Here is a 14832-nt window from a genome sequence, read left to right on the forward strand (position 1 = left end):
GGTCGAGCAGAGAGCGACCATCGGCTCTTATGGCCTTGGTCCACATTTTAAGCTGACCTCTTTGGCAAGTAAACACGATAATTTTGTTTGTTTACAAACTGCTGGACAATGAATGTTTTGTCATCGGAGAAAACCAAATTCGGCTCACCACTTTCGGCCAAGCGAAGCAACTCTTTAGCTCTTTTGAGTCTATTTTCTTTTTGTTGCGGTGTAAGTTCTTGCACTTTTTTGAATTTCAATGGCTTTACCCCGAGCTCATTTTTAAATATTTGCCGAAGTGAATATTGCGATATGTTCAGCTCACGAGCCATTTTTCGGCCACTGCGACGCGGGTTTCGATCAAGTCGCTTCTTTACTTTTCGAACCATTTCTGCTGATGTTGCTGTTTTCTCCCGTCCACTTTCTTGAAGTCGAGCTACGCAACACTGTAACGAGTGATGGTACTAGACACAAGATTTTTATTCACATTTAAATGCCGGAGTGCTCTAACGATAGCCACTTGTGGTTTTCCAGCCAAATATAAAGAAATCACACTATCTCACGCTTGAATTCAATCACGAATAACTTTTTTGTCTGGAAAGTTCTCACCAAAATACTTTTGCACGCTTATAAACAATATAACGAGCTGCCACTGGAATAATTTTAACAGCTGTCGGACGAGTGGCTTAGAAATGACAGCAGTCTGAAGTTGGTAGCAGTTTTTTCATCTCACCCTGTATGACGTATTGGAATTTTTCCAATTTCGACATCCCTTTAAATATCTCTTACGATTGGCGCCCAACATATTGAGAAACTTTATTTTTCAATATACGAATTTCCGATTTCTCGTTTTTAATACTTCGTATGGCTGGCGTCCATTATTACGCCTAATAAAGGTCCCGTTCAAGCTATTTCTACTTAAAAATACCAAAAATTTAACTATGCCTGTGGATCATTTTCCCATCTAGGTCATTTTCCAACCTACACAATTCGATGTGGTAAGCAGAGGTTGCCTTACTTAAACGGTAACTTATGGCAACCCGCCTCATTTTCTATGCAAACTTTGCCAAACCCTTGTATCAATGATATTTAAGGTGGAAGTACATAACAGATTTTTTGACTGGCTTTAATCATCAGCTGGCTTCTTCGGAAAACAACAAATTAGCCTAGGGCAACATTGAACTAACTCACCCTAAATCTTCTTTGTTCCTCCACGAAGAAGCCAGCCGGCGACTTAAGCCAGTCAAAAATGCTTTTATGTACTCTCACCTTTACTTATACTGCTTTGCCACACAGCACAATTTTCTTCTTGCCATATCTTTGTTTTTATACCCATTAATTATAAGGCTGGAAATACATAAAGCGCATATTTGGCTGGCTTAAGTCATCGGCTGGCTTCTTCGTAAATGAACAAAGGAGTTTTAGGTTGACCTAGTTCGATTTTGGCCCTAGGTTCCTTTGTTCATTTCCGAAAAAGCCAGCCGATGACTTAAGCCAGCCAAATAAGCGCTTTATGTATTCCCAGCTTAAATGCATATTTTTCACGTTAACGTGTAAAATATTGTAAAATTTTGGGATAAGGCAATCTTGAGCAACCTTTCTTATTGAGTCATGGATTGACAGTCCATTGTCATAGCAGCTGTGTTGATGCGACTACCTATATTCTTCTACCATGCTTCTACTCCTTTGTCAAATAGCCCACCTTCTTTTTGGCAAACTTTCCGCCTTACCTTTGTTTTTATGCCACTGGAAAAGTATTAATATATTACCATATTTTTACAATATATCTTATCTATTATGAATACATTATATATAAAACCAATAAATGTCTAAATCTTCTTAAAATGATCCCAGTTACAATCATTATTTTAATTCAATTACAAAAAGAGCAAATATACATTTGGGCCATTTTCCCATCTAGTGTGCCCTACACAATTAATGTTTGATTGACAGTTGTTGCATTACCCAACAAAAATATAAACAACGGCAACCCTCCTCATTAACAATGCAAACTTAGTCAGACTCTCTTAACGAAGAGAGCGCTAACAACCATTGAGAGCGGGCAAACGGATGACAACCACAGAGAGTAATGGCAAAAAATACACACATGAAATTAATAAAAATAAATTCTTGTACTCAGTCTTTTAACGAAACTCTACTCTGTTGGAATGTAAAATAAATTGTCGTAAAAATCGGAGAAGTGCAAATGACAACAAATTGATGAATAAGAAAGAATTAAAACGTGAATAAAGAAAATAGTTTACGATTTAAATAAATAAGAAGTTTATGCAAAAGTTCTCGAATTTTATTGCCAATACTTCCGGTTGAAGTACGTGGAAAAGAAAGAAAGAAAAAAGGAAGCTGCTGCTGCTGTAAGTTTCTTGTTGTGCCGCGACATTGTGTGGTGTGTTGTTAACCTAAATTGTAGAGCAAAAAAATTATCGATTTTTACGAATGGCTTGTGAGGAGAAGAAAGAAGCAAATAATAATAATAATAATGAGTGTCAACATTCTTATTGCAACAATCATCATTCTCCTCAAATAGAAATTGTGAAAACTAGAAAAACCAACAACATTTGATTATGAAGTGAATTTTATTGCCCAGAGTCGGCGTTTTTTTGCATCCGAAACATACATATGTACATGTTCAAAGACCCGAATGTGCTAAGTATCGTATTAATTATCATTAACACGAAAAAGTGTTTAAATAGTGTTTTCTTTCTTTTCTTTTTGGCCTCCTTAGTAGAAAAAAGTAGCCACAATGCAAAGAAATCATATTTATCAAATTAGCACGGCCATGTGAAGTGAAGAAAAAAATAAATAATGAAAAAAACGAAGTCAGATTGCTCCACAAACAGTTCAGCTCTGGCTGCCGCCGTTGCTTAACAAAGTTTTGCATAAATGGCCCAAAACACCCAAACGACGTGCGGCGCTCTGCTCCCCATTCTTTTCATAGCAAAGAGAATAGGAGCAGCACCGTTCACAGTTCTATTATCAAAAAGAAAAAAAAACTACAACAACAATTTATTATATTAGAACATTGTTGTTATTCCCATTATTATACCCTCCACCAAAAAAGGTATGGAGGGTATATTAATCTCGTCATTCCGTTTGTAACTCATCGAAATAATCATTTTAGACCCAACAAAGTATATATATTCTTGATCAGCGTAAAATTCTAAGACGATTTAGCCCAGTCCGTCCGTCTGTTGTAATCACGCTACAGTCTAAACGAATTAAGATAGGAAGCTAAGATCTCTCTTTTGTCTGCAGGCAGGTCAAGTTCGAAGATGGGTTATATCGGTCCACGATATCGTATAGCCCCCATATAACGGTACCCCTCGATATTCGGTATTTTGATGATTTTACCCACATTTTTCAACGGAATTGTCTGAAAATCCACACAAGGAGTTCCTTGTGGGTACTTTATACCTCGGCGGAGAATTGTCCATATAAGTCCACGATATCGTATAGCCCCCATGTAACGGTACCCCCCGATATTCGGTATTTTGATGATTTTACCCACATTTTTCAACGGAATTTTTAATGGATTTTATTTTTTTTGAATAGTTTCTAATTCTTTCTAAATGGTGGAGGGTATTCAAAGTTCGGCCCGGCCGAACTTACTGCTTTTTTACTTGTTTTTTTTATTAAGTCTCTACTTGTGTCCAAATATTTGCATTTCTTGTGCCATTATTGCTGGAAGCAGAACTGGGAGAATGCCACGGCAAGTGGTAGCTAGCAAGCTAGCATTTATTCGATAAGAAATGAATAGAATAAAAAAAATATGTTTGTGTACACACCGTTTGTTCTTATGTTCGGCATTCTTATATTATGTCGCATTGTTGTTGTTGTTGGTAAGAAGATTTTTGTTTTTGCCCACCACCAACCAACCAGTATCAGAAAAAACGAAGAAAAATGTCTTTTTTTATTAAAACAAAAAAAACCGTAGTGGTGGGGATTTGTCGTCATCCAGTAAATAGCACAAGAAGAACACACACGCTGTGTACATTGTGTATTTGTTTTTCTTATTCTCTTGTAGGAAATCCTTATTATTTTTGTGTGTTCGAGAAGAGAGAGTAGCAAAATTTTGTGAGCCAAAGAGAGTCACTGAAGGGAGAGAAATTACGTGTTGCAAGTAAATATTTTGTTCTGTTGCCGTTCTTATCATCTGTTTACAGGGTTGTAAATAATATTAGGATTACGAAAAGGGATACCATTTCTTTATTATGCGGGGAAACATGGCATAGTTTTACATTAAAAGGGGTAAATACCGGCACATGGTTAATATGTTTTCAATCTTTAAGGGGATGACTTTTAAGAATAGGGCATTAAGGTTTATTAATGGACTTCCTATTCAGAGGTGTAATTTTACTATATAACGCTATTTTTTTCTGATTTTCTATCAGTACCTCACAAGACTGGCGCCCAATATGTTATTGACAAGCCTAATTTCCCTGAAAGATTATACCCAGGGCTTCCTTCCTTTGTCGAATTACCGGTACTTTGCCGATTTTTTCTTTAAAACTGTGAAATGTAGATTTGCTGATTTTAGTCTCATCCAGTAAAGAAAGTCTTAACGACGGGCGGTGGTGATACCCTACACCACTTTGCTAATTTAGTACAGCTCCACATAACAATTAAAAGACTTTATGGGAGAATTCAATCATACACGCTATGATTATAATTATAATTTAAAGTTCAATGGACTAAATATGCCGAAGCATTTGTATCTTTTAAATTCGGATTTGTATTGCCCATTTGGTGCACAATTAATTTAAAATCGGATAAATATATATATGGGAGCTACATCCAAATCTGAACCGATCTCAATAAAATTTGCCAAAGATATTTCTGAGCTGTATTTCATATATTTCCCTGAATATCGTTGTTATGGAGTAAGTATTACGGCTGTGGGTAACAAATATAACAAATCGGATGAACAGTATATATGGGAGCTATAGCTATATCTGAACCGATCTTCACCAAATTTGGCATACTAGCTTCTAGACTCAATATTAGACGCTTGGTGCACAATCAAATGTAAATCGGACGAATTTATATATGGGAGCTATATCCAAATCTGAACCGATCTCGATAAAATTTGGCATATTTATTTTCAGGCCTAATTTGGTTGTATGTGCAAAATTTCATACTATTCGGGCTGATATTAGACGTTTGGTGCACAATAAAAAGCAAATTGGACGAAGATATATATGGGAGCTATATCTATATTTTTACCGATTATTTACCAATTTCAATAGGGTTCGTCCTTGGGCCAAGCAAATGATTTGTGCGAAATTTTATCTGGATAGGGCAATTTTTTTTGAATAAAGCAAAAAATGTCGGAAATTTTAGAATAAGTTTAGATTTGTTCGAAATGGTCACCTTTGGTCTTCAAACGGCCAATGAAACCGTCACACGCAGCCCGAATGTTGCTCTGTGGTATTTTGGCTCATTGCCGACGAAGCGCTTGATCGACACTTTGGTGTTTTTTAGTGCAAACCTTGCTTTCCAAAATACACCGGACACAATAGTCCAACGGATTGGTATCCGGAGATTTTGGTGGCCATTGTGGGCTGGAAATTAAGTGAGGAACTTCATTTTGTAACCATTCTTGGGTGGCGCGTGCTGAGTCCTGTTGGAATGTCCAAGGCCTGTGGCCAAAATGTTTATGTGTCAAAGGCTTTAATACACCGAGCTTATTTTTCGATGTTTGCCGAATGGAATATTGCGATATGTTCAGCTCGCGAGCCATTTTTCGGCCACTGCGACGCGGGTATCGATCAAGTCGCTTCTTTACTTTTCGAACCATTTCTGCTGATGTTGGTGTTTTCTTCCGTCCACTTCCTTGACGACGGGCTACGCTGCCAGTATTACGGTAACGAGCAATAGTAGAAAACTCAAAAGATTTATTCACATTTAAATGCTGGAGTGCTCCAACGATAGCCAATTGTGGTTTTCCAGCCAAATATAAAGAAAACACACTATCACGCTTGAATAATGAGCTGCCACTGGAATAATATTAACAGCTGTCGGACGAGTGGCTTAGAAATGACAGCAGTCTGAAGTTGGTTGCAGTTTTTTCATCTCACCCTATATATGGGAGTTATAGCTATATATGAACCGATTTTCACTAAAATTTGAAGTATTTGCTTCTGGGTTGAATTCCGTGGGGAGTGTCAAAATAATAGGAAAATAATTTCTTGTCTTTTAACATTGAAATATAATTTCGGGCATATGGTCACCACGAAAATTTTGCATATTGGTCATTCTGGAGATCGCATTTTCGACCACCTTTTCTCAATAGCTTGATGCATGACACGTCGAGTATTGGTTTCCAAAGCGTCGATCAAGTATCCCCACAAAAATAACCGAGTTCCATCATATCACACGAACGCAGAGGTCAAGTCAATTTCTCGAAATATTATTGTCGTTGAGATCCATGGTCCATGGTTTCGTCCGCGGTATGACAAGGGGCATAATCCTGTCAGCGTCAGCTCCTTATGTAAACAATTAAAATTAGACACATTTGGGGCACAGAACATTCGATGCACATAAAACGAGTAATTTTTGGTGCGTAAATTGGCCCAAGAACAATTTGGACCATTTTTTCTTCGAAAATGAGCGAGAAGTGGCCGTTACGTTATCGGACTATTTGTTTTTCAACAGGAGAGCGCTATGTGCCACATAGCTAAAGCTGTAATCGAATTTAAAAAAACAAAAAAAGAATTGGTGGATCCACGGTCCGATATACTGGTCTTCTATATAATGAAACATTTTTAAAAGAAAAAGTATTTTTTCTAGTGTCTCTTAATTTTGCGCCCAATGCAGTGGGGGTTGGACTCATCAGATTAGTTTGGATGACATTTTCGTAAGTTGTTTGCCTCGAAAATTCTAATTTTTTGGAAGTCTTTAGTTAAGAGGTCTAAAATATCAGAATATTTCCAAAATCAAAAAATAATGTCTTTTTAATGTAGTGAAGCCACCATAAAATGTGTTAGACAGTCGGCAGACCACATGAGAATACTTATATTGTTAAAAAACCGCCATTTACAAAAAATCGTAGAGAATCTCGGTTTGCCTTTTATCCATTAATTCTTTTATTCTTATATTTTCTTGAGGAATTATTAGAATTTTGAATAGAAAAACTAATGAGAATTGTGGAAAAGGCCAGCGACACATTGCGCTTAAATGCAATAAATATTTATTTTCCATTTAAAAATAATCTGATCTGAATAATTAAAACATTTATCAAAAAAAGTTTAGTTTGGAAGGATTAAATGATTACAGCTATAACTTCCATGACATGAAGAAGGAGGGACATTAATGAAACATATAGCCCCCTTTCCTACTATTTCCGACACATTTGTCGTGGAATTTCCAACATGATGGGGGACAATACGAAAACGTAACAAATGATCTTCCTGAGACGGTAGTGACTTATACGAAAATGTGGTGAAGGGTATTTTCTTTCAAAGCAAGTAATGCTTGGTATAAACTCCAAATACCAAATATGAAATGAAAATAAATAATTCCTTTGAACAATGTCGCTAAAATCATTAAAATACCAAATATGGGGAGATACCGTTATATGTTGGCTATTTGAGGACGTGGCCCTGTAAACACAAGGTGGCACTTCAGAGGTTTTTTTTGCCTGTATTTAAAAAAATGGAAAACTTTGGTTCCTCTTGTGGATTATTTTTATTTGGTCTTTTAGTTTTTTTTACCTCAAGTCAAGTATATGATGTCATGTAAATGACCGCCGCCACAGTTTATAGTCATTTGAGCCATATTTTTGCATTTTCCTCACATTTTTGACGAATATTGTCTTCAAGAGCTGAAAGAGTCTGAGGCTTGTTGACATAACCCAGTGACTTCAAAAAAACCCAAGAAGTCTGAAGCGGTCAAATCAGGCGACCTTGCTGGCCAGTGCAAACCGGTAGATTAGCCGCCCGGGAAATGCATCCTTCAGCATATCGTGTAGTGTGTGCCGTTGCACCGTCCTGTTGGAATTACATGTTTTCCAATCCGAACTCATAAAGTTGCGGTAAAAAGAAGTCATTGATCATTGCTTTGTAGCGCTTACCATTCACAGTAACCGTTTGACCCGCGACGTCTTCGAAGAAAAAAAGTTAGTTAATTCCTCCAGCCAAACCGCATATAGTGACTTTGAGCGGGTGTAATGGCTCTTCGTGGGTTACAGGCGGATTTTCAGTGCCCCAGAAGTGTAAATTTTGCTTATTTACGTACCTGCTAAGATTGGAATGGGCCTCATCATTTTCATTAAAAAATCATTTTCTTCTTTGGACAAATGAATAGTCACCAATATTCCGCGTTTTGGAACAGACTAGCGTAACATTATTTATTAACGTGTATTTCGCATTTGTTTACTACAAAAATATCAAAACAGAACTGACATTAGGGACCAATTGTACAATGTATAGCATTTCTTTTGCGCCACCTTGTATTTAAACAATAATAATACCACCATTATTAGACCTCTCCATCTCCATCCCCATCATTATTAATATTTCATTGTGATGGCAACCATACCAACTAACATATTATGCAACACTGAAAAGTAAACAAATATTCAAATAAAAAACTAGTCTCCATGACAACTCTCACGTTGTTCAGATATTTCTCTTTGCATTTTTGGCTAATAATTCTCTTAATACGAATTTGCTCTTTTTTACATTTTCTCTTTTCAATTATCCCCACAACATTTACTTTTTGGGGGCAGTTCTTTTACCTGCAAATAAGAAAAAAATAAACGCACACACATAGCTACTTCCGAATTGCTGTGTGGAGAGGAAGAAATTTTAGTATCGCAAACGTAATATTTGAAGACGGTCGACGACAACAGCAAACGCCCGAAATTGACGAATTGGAAAAAAGTGATAATAAAAATTGAAAAAAAAAATTATTGAAATTTGAAAATCTCTATAAAAAAATTCGATTGTGTCAAAAATGAAAAAAAAATGTTTTAAATTAATTTTGTCTTTTTTTACAGAAAAAAAGTTTTGAAAATTGTTCGAAAAAACGCATCCGAAAACTGTTAACGAATTGAAAGTGAAAATTGCAAAATTTACGAAAAAGGGAAATAATGTATAAAAAAATTTAAGAATTTCAAAAAAATACCTACGGTGGTGAAATTGTGAATCCTGTTAAATACGAGCACAAGCTGAAAGAATCCTAAGTGCCCACTGCATAACAATCTTCATAAGCCAAGCAAGGAATCCTTTATCCTCTTCTGGGCAAATTTTAAAACAATTGAAGTAAAACAACAACAACAACAAATTTACATACACACACGCGTATATCATATAACGAACGTGATTTGCAAAAAAAAAAACAAAACGTGATTTTTCTCAAAACGCCAAAAGGGAATACAAAAATAATATAAAACAACAAAAGAAACAAACGAAACGAAAATAAAACAACAACAATTAAAACCACCATGAAATAGCAAACAAAAATAGTTGACATCAACAACAACCACTCTTTTGTGTGGTATTTCTTATTTTTGCAAAAAAACACAAATTCCAATGCTTGAGTGAAAAAAAGTGCGGAACAAAACAAAAAACCGCGAAAAGCAACAAAGAAATAGTAACAAATAACAACAACGCCAAACAAAAAAAAAAAAAGCAGAAACACCAACCACACACTATTTTTTCATATTGACAACGACAATCGAGAATTGTCAAATTGAAATTCATCAGACACAGCCACGACTACCTTCGGTCAGTCCACCCCTTAATTATCATCATCATTATTGATAATCAATAAAGAAAAAAAGTTATTAAAAGGTATGTATTATGCTTTGATTCAAACCCTCCTTGGTCAGTGAATTCAACTTCCGATTTTGAAATTGAGAAAAAAAAAGTTAATTACTTTTCGTATTTTTAAGATAAGTAAAGGTTATTGAAAGAAGAGGTGTTATTTAGGTATTCAATGAGAAATGCAATTTTTTTTGGCAAAAAAGATGATATGATGGTCAATTTTTTCAATACTTGTTGAAAAATCCCAGTAGATTATGAAGGTTGATCTTAAAAAAAGAGTCTACTATACACGAGTTTTGAAAATTTCCATCGCAAAGTCACCTAAATGTAGGTCTCTTCAATATTTTTTTTTTAAACTTTGGGATGAGAATTTCTTGAAATCCTTACGTTTTAGGTAGGTAGCGTCTTCGGCAATACTGCTGCGAGGTTTTTTCAGTCGAAAATGTTGACTCTTAATAAAGTCACCAAAGGGGTCTTTTGGCTCTTTTTTTCAAAAAATGGTTAAAAATTGTAAATCTTACCTCAACACCAAGAGTTCTTATCAATAACTAATTTTAGGATTAAAGTCTCACTTTTGTCTTCGTATAGCCCCAAATAAAACTGTTCCTCCCGATATTCGGTATTTTAATGATTTTAGCGACACTATTCACCGGAATTGTTTCAAATTTGATATCTGAAGTTCCAAAGGGATAGTACAGCCAAAGACAGAAAACGGGCAATGTAGCTTCACGTCTCCGTATAGCCCCTATATTCTGTATTCTGATGATTTTAGCGACCTTGTTCACCGGAATTGTTTCAAATTATGTATTTAGGATTCGTAATGGGATATACAGTCTGTGACAGAAAATTGTCTATGCAGATCCAGGTCTTCGTATAGGCCCCATATATCAGTGCCTCCCTATATTCGGTATTTTGACGGTCCAGGTCTTGGCACAGCTCCGTTATAACCTATAGGTACCTCCCTATATACTGTTTTTAATTTGTTTATTCATAACATTTAACCCCGAAGCGAGCCATAAAAGGGGTCGTTTTGATCCTTTTTTCAAAAAAAATATTTTGAAACTCCCCTTAAACGGGGTTGTAGCAAGTCAACTGTTAAAATTGTTTCAGTGACAGCTCATTATATTGTTTACAAGAGTACAAAAGCATTTTGGTGGGAATTTTCCAAAAAAAAAACAAGTTATTCCCGACGTCAAGGATGTGGACGGAAGAAAACAGCAACATCAGCAGAAATGGTTCGAAAAGTAAAGAAGCGACTTGATCGAAACCGGTGTCACAGACAACAAATATTAAAAAATGAACTCGGGGTACAGCCATTGAAATTCCAAAAATGCAAGAACTTACATCGCAACAAAAAGAAAATACACTCAAACGAGCTAAAGAGTTGCTTCGCTTGGTCGAAAGTGGTGAACAGCCGAATTTTGTTTTCTCCGATGAGAAAACATTCGTTGTCCAGCAGTTTGTAAACAAACAAAATGATCGTGTTTACTTGCCAAAGAGGTCGGCTAAAAATGTGCACCTTCGGTTGGCCACCAGAACTCGAGCGTCGGACATGGTGATGGTGTGGACTGCCATAACAGCCGAAGGCCGCTCTCCGCCCGTAGTAATCGACCGGGTATCAGAATAAATACCGAATATTATCGCGAAAATATTCTGGAAGGTATATTAAAGCCGTGGGCATGCAAACATTTTGGCCGCAGACCTTGGACATACCAACAGGACTCAACACCATCGCCCTCGGCACGCGCCACCTAAAAATGGTTACAAAATTAGTTTCCTTGCTTCATTTTCAGCGCACAATGGCCACCAAAATCTCCGGATACCAATCCGTTGGACTATTGTGTCTGGAGTATTTTGGAAAGCAAGGTTGGTACTTAAAAATACCAATGTGTTGATCACCTCAAGCAAGCGCTTCGCCGGGAATGGGTCAAAATACCGCAGCGCAACATTCGAGCAGCATGTGAAGGTTTCATTGGCCGTTTGAAGGCCATAATTCGTGCCAAAGGAGACCAATTCGAACAAATATAAATTTATTCTAAAATTTGATGCTATTTCCTACATTTTTTGCGTTATGGCGTTTGATTTTGTTGCAGTTTTTTATCTCACCCTGTACACTCCACAACATCAGATACAGCCCAAAAATAAATGCCTAGAACTTTTGTCAAGATCGGTTCAGATTTGGATATAGCTCCCATATATATCTTCAACCGATTAATTGTGCACCAAATGACCAATATCAGTCCAAATTACAAGAATTTTGGTACATCCGATTGAATTCATTCTAGAAACAAGTACTTCAAATTTTGTTGAAAATCGGTTCAGATATAGCTATAGCTCCCATATATATGTTTTATACGATTTGCGGTTTTAAGTCCTTCACATTCGTAATATGCACCCCACAAGAATGATGTTTAGTATCAGATACAGCCCAGAAATACATCTGCCAAATTGAATCAAAATCGGTTCAGATTTGGATGTAGCTCCCATATATATCTTCCAAATGTGAATATCACTGCAAATAACCAGAATTTTGTACACATTTGACCGAATTCTGTCTAGAAGCAAGTACGTCAAATTTGGTGAAAATCGGTTCAGATATAGCTATAGCTCCCATATATAGGATTTACCCGATTTGGCGTTTAAGTCCCTCACATTCGTAATATGTATTCGGCAACAATAGTATTTGGTATCAGATATCTTATAGAGCTTGGAAATACATTTGCCAAATTTCATCGAGATCGGCTAAGATTTTGATATAGCTCCCACCTATACATCCTTAATCCGATTTCAGATTTTTGTGCATATAATGGCTAATATCAGACCAAATTGAGTGAATTTCGGGACGTACGTTTCCATTTGGTGGAACTCGGCCTCGATATATAATTTTTTAATACCATCATTCTCGAAGTGGTATCATGTACTTTATAGCAATGCTATTTTGTATAAAAGATAAAAATGTCTCCGGCAAATTTAGTGAAAGCCGATTCAGAAGTGGATATGCCTCCCCCATGTCAGTTCCCTCTGAAACCAAACTATAGCTGCTCTAAAGCCAATTGTTGATAGGTGGTATGATCTACTTCAAATAAATTATTTTGTTACGGGAGGGAGTGGTGTAGGGTGTCATATAGTCGGACCTGCACGACTTTTGATCTTTCCTTACTGGTTTCATATACAACCGAATTTTTCGATTTGGTGAAACTCGGTCCGGTATATTTATAACTCCATAAAATATGTTTCAATATAATTCTTTTCGAAGCTATGTCATGCACTATACAACAATGTTATTTGGTACTAGGGGTACAAAAGTCTCCTTCAAATTTGTGACTACTCTAAAGTCATGATATGCATTCAAAGATCTACTTCACATAACTTCCCAAAATAAACTTTTTTGTAACAGGAGCTTTACTAAATACGCATAGTGGTGTAGGGTATCATATAGTCGGCCCAGTCCGACTTTTAACCTTTCCCTACTGGTTTTTACTTGTTATACCCTCTACCATACTATGGAGGGTATATTAACTTTGTCATTCCATTTGTAACTCCTCGAAATACTCATGTCAGACCCAACAAAGTATATATATTCTTGATCAGCGTAAAATTCTAAGTCGATTTAGCGATGTCCATCTGTCTGTCTGTCTGTTGTTATCATCAAATCATCTCTCGAACGAATTGAGATAGAAGGCTAAAATTTTGCACACATGTTTATTTTTCCAGTAGACAGGCTAAGTTCGTAAATGGTCCATGTAGGTCCACGTTTTCATATAACCCCCCTATATAACGGTACCTACCGATATTCGGTACTTTGATGATTTTAGCGACTTTATTAACCGGATTTTTTTTTTAAATTTAGTATTTGAAGTTCGAAATGGATACTACAGCCTAAGACAGAAAATTGTCTGTGCAGGTCCACGTCTTCGTATAGCTTCCATATAACGGTACCTCCCTATATTCGGTATTTTGGTGATTTTAGTGTCATTATTCACCGGAACTGTTTCAAATTACGTACTTAGAGCTCGTAATGGGAACTACAGTCTGTGACAGAAAATTGTATATGCAGGTCAAGGTCTTCGTATAGGCCCCATATGCCAGTACTTCCCTATATTCGGTATTTTGACGAGTTTAGGTACAATACCCACCGAAATGGTTTGAGACGCGTATTTAAGGTTCGTAATGGATGCTACAGCCTATAAAAGAAAATTTTCTATGCTGGTCCAGGTCTTCGCACAGCTCCTACTTAACGGTACCTCCCTATATACGATATTTTGATGATTTTAGCTACATTCTTCACCGTTTATTTCAAGTTTCGAATTTGAATATGGTAATGACTTATGACAAATAATCCCTATATAGGTCCACGTCGTGTAGACACCAATATAACGGCTATATTCGATATTTTTAAAATTTTAACAGAATTTTTTAAGTAATTTCATTTCCAAATTCGTTCCTAATAGTGGAGGGTATTCACTGCTTTTTAACTTGTTTTCTTTTTGCTTGAATTACTCTCTCTCTCTCTCTCAAAACTTCTTATGTATATTGTGTTCTATAAGGAAATTTACCATCTAATACCATTAAATACTTTTAATTTATAATTTTTGTCGCATTTTATTGCCAAACGTACTCAGAGAACAAGTACACTTAATGCTGTCATACAGCTGTCAAGTTGTTTTTGAATAGCAGCCGATAGCATACTGGGAACCCGGCCATCCATATCACCCAAATAATAACAAGTCTGCAATTATCATTAGGGCATTGGTGCGCTATTCAAAACAGTGGGAAACAAATGTGTGGAAATAAGTTATTGTTCTTAAACGATAGCATTATATTGAAGAAAATTCTAAGTAACTTATTTCCCTTGGTATCATACTTGTCAATGACAGCCTACCAGCAGCCTAGTGAAAAAAAAAAAACTATGTATTTTGTCGAAAGTACCTACTACACGTATTCCCCCTAAAATTGAACACACAAATCTTTTTTTTTCGTGTCATGTAGGTCTTAGCAACGCACCAGACCCTTATCTGGCACAGAGTACAAAACCAACGACAATCTCAGAGATAAGATAAGAAACATT

General features: G+C 36.3%; 1 protein-coding gene across 5 annotated transcripts in view; it reads left to right on the forward strand.

Annotated features, from left to right (window-relative positions):
• The first annotated feature begins 2057 nt into the window (after nt 1–2057).
• LOC101888892 (GTPase-activating protein skywalker) overlaps nt 2058–14832 on the forward strand; it is a 220359-nt gene continuing 207584 nt past the window's right edge. For 2 of the 5 annotated variants that reach the window (XM_059125646.1, XM_059125639.1), the window contains exons 1-2: nt 2058–2351; nt 8996–9791. The gene's annotated coding sequence lies outside the window, so the exon portion shown is untranslated. Of the gene's footprint in view, nt 2352–8525; nt 8880–8995; nt 9792–14832 lie in introns of those variants that run through there. The other 3 variants (XM_059125644.1, XM_059125645.1, XM_059125640.1) reach the window with 3 other exon arrangements.

This window comes from Musca domestica, unplaced genomic scaffold (genome assembly GCF_030504385.1).
Source record: "Musca domestica strain aabys unplaced genomic scaffold, Musca_domestica.polishedcontigs.V.1.1 34, whole genome shotgun sequence".
Lineage (NCBI taxonomy): Eukaryota > Metazoa > Arthropoda > Insecta > Diptera > Muscidae > Musca > Musca domestica.